Genomic DNA, 7,214 nt, shown 5'->3' with positions numbered 1-7,214 from the left:
CCAGGCAGAGCTCAGGACACAAGGACTGGAGCTGGGGCCTGGGAGACGCTGGGGAGGGGGGCAGTGTGTGCGAATACGGGGATAAATAATCCAGTAGCAGGCCTGAGGTGCCTCTGTGAGGGTGCCTGGCACTGCCCATGAGAGACAAAAGGGCTGTACCTGTGGGCGAGGAGGCTGGCGGAGGCAAGCGGGGCCTGCCCGGGGCTAGCGAGGCGCAGGGGGCCGGGCAGGCTGGCCCTCACCTGCACAGGTGCTCGGTACTCAATGCCATCCTTTGCCAAATGTAAATAGAGACCGGCCTGGGCTGCACATGCAGCACCACTGCCTAATAAAGCGGTGCATGGTCACCTCCTGCTCCACGGGGACTGTGCCCGCATCCCACCGCGAGTGGGGCAACTGTGTGGCAAAATGGCAGGGAGGGGCATTTTGTTACACAAAAGCTCTAAGTGAAGTGATTTTTCCTGTGCTTTTGCATGCACTGAGACCCTCTGTGCCTAAGCAATCAGCTGACTCCTCCGAGACACAGGGGACAAGGGTGGTCACGTCCTTGCGATGTCTTTGAGACCCTTCATGGGCAGTGATGAGCCAATTTTGGATATGCCTGTTACTCCCTGTAGAAGGGGGTGCTCTTCAGGATCTTTTGGCTCCTTGTTTTCCTTCACCTGTTGTAAGTCTGAGGCAAAATCCCTGAATTTCACAGATTTCCTGATCTCTTCCTCTGAGTATTTACTGACTCCAGTCCTGTTCTTTGTCTTCCTGACACCTTGTCTTTGGGCCAGCTTGCTCCTTTTTTTTTGGCTGAAGCTCTATCTGGTGTTCTTTACTGTTTCATGCATACCTTGCCTTTTAAACTTTTTCCTGGTGTTGCTTCTGTAATTACAAATAGACATTTCCTCCATCCTTGCTTCAACCTAAGCTTTATCCCACTGCTACTCCCCAGCAGCACATTCCCTTTCCTCTCTGCTCCCTGGGTGGGGATGGCAGCAGCAAATTTGCTGCTGGACCAGCAAAACCTTTTCTGTGAGCAGAGCAAAGTGCTCAGGCATCGGTGGGGTGAGTTAGCAGTGGCCTGATGAAGGCTTTGTGAAAAAGCATCATCCTCCCCTCTGCCTGCTGCCAGGAAGAAGCTGTCCCTGCTGGTTGCTGGGGGGGGACAGAGATGATGGATGGAAGGTCCCACAGGGACCTTGCGAAAGTGGGCGCTGCAGCCGCAGCAGGAATCCTGCTTGACAATCCAGGGCTCTGGGATATTCCAGGCTCAATTTGTAGCTGGAGGATGGCTGTCCTGGCTTGTCCTTCACAGTTTGGAGCTGCTGTGGGGACCATCGGGCATGGCCAGTGTGGTCTGTGAGTGCACCCGCGGTTGAGAGCCTGCAGAGCTGTGGTGGCTTGTTCCAGGATGCCTCAGCCTCTACCACTCCTTAAAAGGCAGTGGATCGAGCTGGTTGGGCTCCTGGTGTCTCCTTACAGCCCACTTGGCTGCTGGCAGCCCTGGCTGCCTCTCTCCATCATCCCAGTGAGGCATTTTGTCCAGCAGGGACAGAGGTGACTCCAGCAGGAGGGTTTTTTCTCCCAGAGCCTGCAGGAAGGGCTGGAGATGCAGAAATCTTCAGAGATGCTCTTGGATGCCCTTGCTGCACTTAAAAGGTTTTGAGTGTCCTTTAGCAGCCCCGCTGTGACGTGATGGCTCCAGCGAGGAGCTCATCCCAGAGGATCCTCTGCCTTCTCTGTGGCTGGGTAAGCAGAGGCTTCTCATGTCTGTGCAGCTGGGCAGTGGAGGCACAGGAGAGCCTCTCCATGTAGAGGGGGGCTTTTTCCTCGAGGAGCTGTGGCAGGGAGCAAACTGCCTGGCAGCCAGTGCTGGCTCTATTAGCGTGCTCACAGCCTTGCAGTACAATCCTGCCCCGGCAGCCTGGCTCCATTCCGGGAGTATCCGTGCCAGGCACAGGAATGAGAGGAGTGAGACTGTGTGCATTGCAGCAGCTCCCCAGAGCAGTCATGGACCCCAGAACTGCTCTGCAAGATGGGCTGTGTGTCCAAGTGCTTCAGCAAAGCAGCTCTTGATCTTCACTGTGGGAATTGCATCCCTCCTCAGCCCTCTCTTCTCCAGGTTACAGAAGTGAAACTCCTGAAGCATTTCCTTGTACAGTATGTTCTCTGGCCTTGACTATCCTCACCAGGACTCTCTCCATGTACTTGGGGTCCAAAACTGGAAAGAGTATCCAGGTGTGGCCTCACCAATGCCAAATAAAGGTAAATAACCCCTTCCTTTGTCCTGGCCACCAAAAATAGATGACTCCAAGTCTGGGTGGTGCATTGCACCCTTGATGATGGGAGCTGAACAGCAGCTCCCCAGAAAATTTGAATTTAATCTCTCTTATAAGGGTATTTTAGTGCTGCCTTTACCATCCTGTGACTGAAGTGAGTGTCGTGTGGGAGCGAGGTGGGTGAGGGCAGCCATCCAACAGGGCTAGAGAGGTGACAGGGATCCCCATTCATGAGGATGCTAATCTCCAACAGGGACAAGGGCCTGAGCAATCTGATGTGGCTTTGAGGTTAACCCTGTTGGGAATGTGAAGATTGACCAAAGGCCTTTGTTTGTAGCAATTCCCAATCCCCTTGTCCCAGCAATGCCCCGTGTCCTCCCAGCTGCCTCTGTTCTCTGTCCCTCCTCCTGGCAAGTGAAACAGCCCTGTCATTCATTGCCTGATCTCTAGTCTCTCACTAAGCTCTCCATAATCAGCGAGCTGGTTTAACATACTACAGGCCCCAGTGATGAAGGAAGGAAGTTTGTTTTCTAATTGGATTAGCACTGCTGGGAACATGCAGTGTCAGGGCTGAGCTGGCTCCTGCTGCTCTGACTGGGTGTGGGCCAGCTTGGAGCTGTGCTTCCCCTTGGACTTCTCTGACCAAAATCATGCTGAGAGGTCTGTATCCTATGAAGACAGGTTGAAAGAGTTGAGGCTGTTCAGCCTGGAGAGGAGAAGGCTCCATAGAGACCTTAGAGCCTCTTCCAGTGCCTAAGGGGGCTCCCAAGAGAGCTGGAGAGCGACTTTGGACAAGGGCCTGGAGGGACAGGACAAGGGGGAATGGCTTCCCACTGCCGGAGGGCAGGGTTAGATGGGATATTGGGAAGTAATTGTTGGCTGTGAGGGTGGTCAGGCCCTGGCCCAGGTTGGCCAGAGAAGCTGTGGCTGTGCATCCCTAGAAGTGTTCAATGCCAGGTTGGATGGGGCTTGGAGCAACCTGGGATAGTGGAAGGTGTCCCTGCCTATGGCAGGGGGGTGGAATGAGATGAGCTTTAAGGTCCCTTCCAACCCAAACTATTCTGTGCTTCTGTGAAAACATACAGTCGTGCAGGATGGAGGCAACCAAGAAGGATAAAGGACTGACTGAGGGCAGAATTGGAGCTTGCCCTGGGCTGTGTTTGCTGAACTCTGTCCCTAATGTCTCCCATCTGCTGGAAATAAAGTGCTCTGGTTAGTGTCAAGCCTGAAATCACCCGTCCCAGTACAAGCCATCAATGCTGCTGAGCACCTCAGAGGCTGGAGAGAATCACCAGCAACTGATCTTTGTGGGACTGGGTTAAACTTTCAGATATGTTTAGGGTGTGCTCTGTCATCCACACCCCATTCCTGCCCCTCTGGCCTGGAGAAGTTCCCTGAAGCCCAAGCCTAGTAATTAGTTCGAAACCCCAGCCCTAGCAGGGATGCTTAAGTTTCTGGAGTATCCCTGAGAACACAGTGCCCTGTGTTCTGCCTCCAACCACAGCAATCTGCAGGAGGGTCAAATAACCCAAGAGCTCAGCTGCCAGAGTTTAGAACAAGGGAGAGAAATTTGTTCCTGATCCCTGCAGGCTGCAGTGGAATGTGCAGGGAAGCACATACATAGCACAGACGGTTCACATGGCACACACATGGCCCAACTGAATATGTCCTTTCAAATCTCCTAAAGACCAACAAGTTTGACCCAAGGGGTAAGTTTCAGCTCCTGACTTGGAAACCACCCTTGCTCAGTCCCTTCAGTACCATTTCCAGCATCCTCTCAAACCACTTACTTGCTCCAGGTGTCCTGTTTGAAAATTGTCCCAAGACATCTGTGCTTGGATGCCTCCACCTAATTTTCAGTCTACACAAGTGAGCAGTTCTCTCTTTTTCCTTGCAAAGTTTTGGAGGCTGTCTCCAAAGCAGCATGCTCAGGCACATAAGACAAGGGGTAATGGTTTTAAACTGAAGGAACATCAATTTTAGATTAGATATAAGAAGTATTTTACAATGAGGGTGGTGAAACCCTGACACAGGTTGCTCAGAGGCAGCATTTGTGGACTCATTCAAGACCAGATTGGACAGAGCTCGGAGCAACCTGATCTAGTTGAACGTGTCCCTGCCCACGGCAAGAGGTTGGACTAGAGGACTTTTAAAGGTCCCTTCAAACCCAAAACTTCTAGGATTCTATGATCTTCCAGGTGAGACTACCCCAGTACCTTGCTACTGATCTGTTTGTGTCCCTCCCCCAAAACATCCCAGGCATGATGATTCCACGCTCCCAACCCTGCACTTCTCGATGTTGCCGTTGGTGGGGTCATCCCACGACTGAGGTGGAGAACAGTGCTGGAACCATTTCTCTGCTCAGAGACACCCCTTTAATACAGCCCATCATTTACTTGGTTAGCTGGTTCCTGCTCTTGCTATATCCACAGCCATGACTTCCAGCATTGGAAAGTGGTTCATATTGGGTGCAAACCTAACCAGGCAAAATCGTCATAAAAGCACAGATTCATAGAATGGTTTGGGTTGGAAGGCACCTCATTCCAACTCCTGTCATAGGCAGAGACACCTTGCACTAGAATGCTCTGCATCCCCTTGTCCAAGTTAATAATCAAAAAAAAAATTCTTACATTATCCTGAGACAATCTGTCTCCATTTGCTTTTTTTGCCTGGAATCTGGGTTTCCTTCAGAAAAACCTCAGAAAAATATGAGAATCTAGATATGTTTGAATCCCTCTTTTCCATTTTCTGGTTGTGAGAGGCACATTTGCTGCATTTGCTTGCAATTTGAGCCCTATCCACGTTATCCTAAAGCTGGCCCTTCCTTCATTGGGAAAGGACATTGCTCCTTTTCTCCCTGATCTCATACAGCCCCTCCTGCATTCCCAGTGTGTCCTCAGCCAGTGACTGTGCTCAGGCATTCTCTGCCTTTCCCATCTTGCTCAGCTGGATGACCCACACGTTGTAAATCTTCCTCTTAATTCCCACCATAAACACATGCATGCTGAATTTTTCTCCATTCAATGGCAAGCTCCAACCTGTGCCTCTGTGGGACCCAGGGGCTCGCTGCTCACGTCCTGTCTCCCTGTTCCCAGCGCCTTCTGCACATCCACAGCACACTGTGATTTACTGCCCGTGCATTGCAGCCTCTGCACAGGCCCAGCAGGCCCTGATTTACTGCTCACACCCAGGGCTTCCTCTGCACAGCCACAGCACGTCTGGCTTTAGTGTGCTGTCTCTGACTGTGCACAGCGTGTCCTGATTCACAGGGAAGGCTCCTTCATCTCTTTGCCTCCACGAGAGCAACATCTGAGCAACCCCCAACTCTAGCTGCTAATTCATGGTAAAGATTGCAGGCTCTGTGCTGCACCTAATTCCTTCTGCACATGCAGGATGTCAGAACCTCCCCTGCCCCCATTTGCTCAGTTCTTCTCATAACTGTGTCCTGCAAGGGCTGAGGTGCAGCCTGGCATCACCATCCCGCGCTGTCCTGGCTCATCCTGCTCTGGAAACTGTGGACTGAGCAGTGACTGGGTGTTAAAGTCCTGCCAGAGGTAATGGAGGGTGTCTCTGGCAGGCAGCAAGACTCAGTGTCCTGCCCAATATCATTTAGGCCAGAGTCCCAGCTGCCACCAAACTGCAGCTCCAGTAAGTGACGTGTTTTCAGGGGATGTTTATGGGTTCCAAAGGACTTCCTCTATTGACCTGTTGGATTGGGAGAGCAAAAGGGGGAAACTGGGAGATCAGAGCCCCCAGAAATGCTTCAGAAGGAACCTTGAAGTTCAGAGGAGAAGGTTGTCAAAGTTGCAGTCTGTGCCCATCCAGGCTTACACCAAGAAATGTGGGGAAGGTGTGACCCACAGCCATGGCTACAGAGGCCTGTGAAGGAGGCACAGGAGGGGCAGGGTCTTCCATGCCTTGCCCTGGAAAGTTCTCCAGCCCTGTTAGTGATGCTGGTGACCACAGCATGCAGGGAGAGCTGCCAGCTGGAACAGGCTGGGGCTGGGAAGGAGGGAGGTACAAGTTGAAACTTCTGTTTGTTGTAGGGAAGATGGTTCCTGTTTTTTTTCCTTTTTTTTCCAGAAAAGGGCTGAGCTAAAAAGCACCTTGTCCTCTTCTGCTCTGACTTGTAGCTGAGCTCTCAGGTGCCACAGGCTGGGGGAAGTGGTCCAGGTGGGACCAGGGAGGTTTGGAGACCGCATCACCCACAAGATGAGGGCTCTTGCCCTTGCACTAGACTTCCATCCTGTCCCAAAGGAATAGGTACATTACACACCAGAGCTGGCAAGAGAGCAAGCACTGAGATGTTCCTCAGTCCCCTCTGCATCACAGACCCTGCACTGCCCCGCTCGGCCGAGGGTCCTCCTGGAAGTCTAAAATTCGGGACAACCTCAGGCTCTGTGTCTCCGGCACTGTCAGCCCCTCAGACAGCCGGGTAATTCGTGCTGGCAGCTGGAAACGCCACCATCTCTGTCCCTGCTGTGCTGGTCCCACTCGGGGCCATAAGCAGCAGGATCCTTCATCATCATCCGCCTCATTCCCGTCTCGGCAGCTGCAGTAAATCTGCCTGTCAGCAGGGCCTGTCGGGGCACATGGTCTGGTCACCTGTGGCAGGGGATGATTTCGACACACTTGCTCGGGGTGTGGAGTGGGGGCGTCTCTCTCCTGGTGTAGGGTGGGCCGGGGTCTCTCCTGGCGGTACCGGGGGGACACAGCGATCCCCCTGCTCTGCTCTCCCTCCGGCAGCGCAGCTGGTCTGGGTGTGCTGGGACGGGAGGAGCGGGGACAGCCCATCTCTCCCTCCCCGATGGCAGCAGCTCATTTCCATTTAGATAGAGGAATTTCAATCTCAGTTTGCCGGCTTCTCGTCTCGCTGCGACTCAAGACCCAAATTTTCAATTTTCTTCCCCACGCCACGCCAGATGCTCTCGGGGCTTGGGGGCGGTT

This window comes from Manacus vitellinus, unplaced genomic scaffold (assembly GCF_001715985.3).
Source record: "Manacus vitellinus isolate BGI_N305 unplaced genomic scaffold, ASM171598v3 scaffold_16_pilon, whole genome shotgun sequence".
In the NCBI taxonomy this organism is placed as follows: Eukaryota; Metazoa; Chordata; class Aves; order Passeriformes; family Pipridae; genus Manacus; species Manacus vitellinus.
This window is presented reverse-complemented; position numbering follows the sequence as displayed.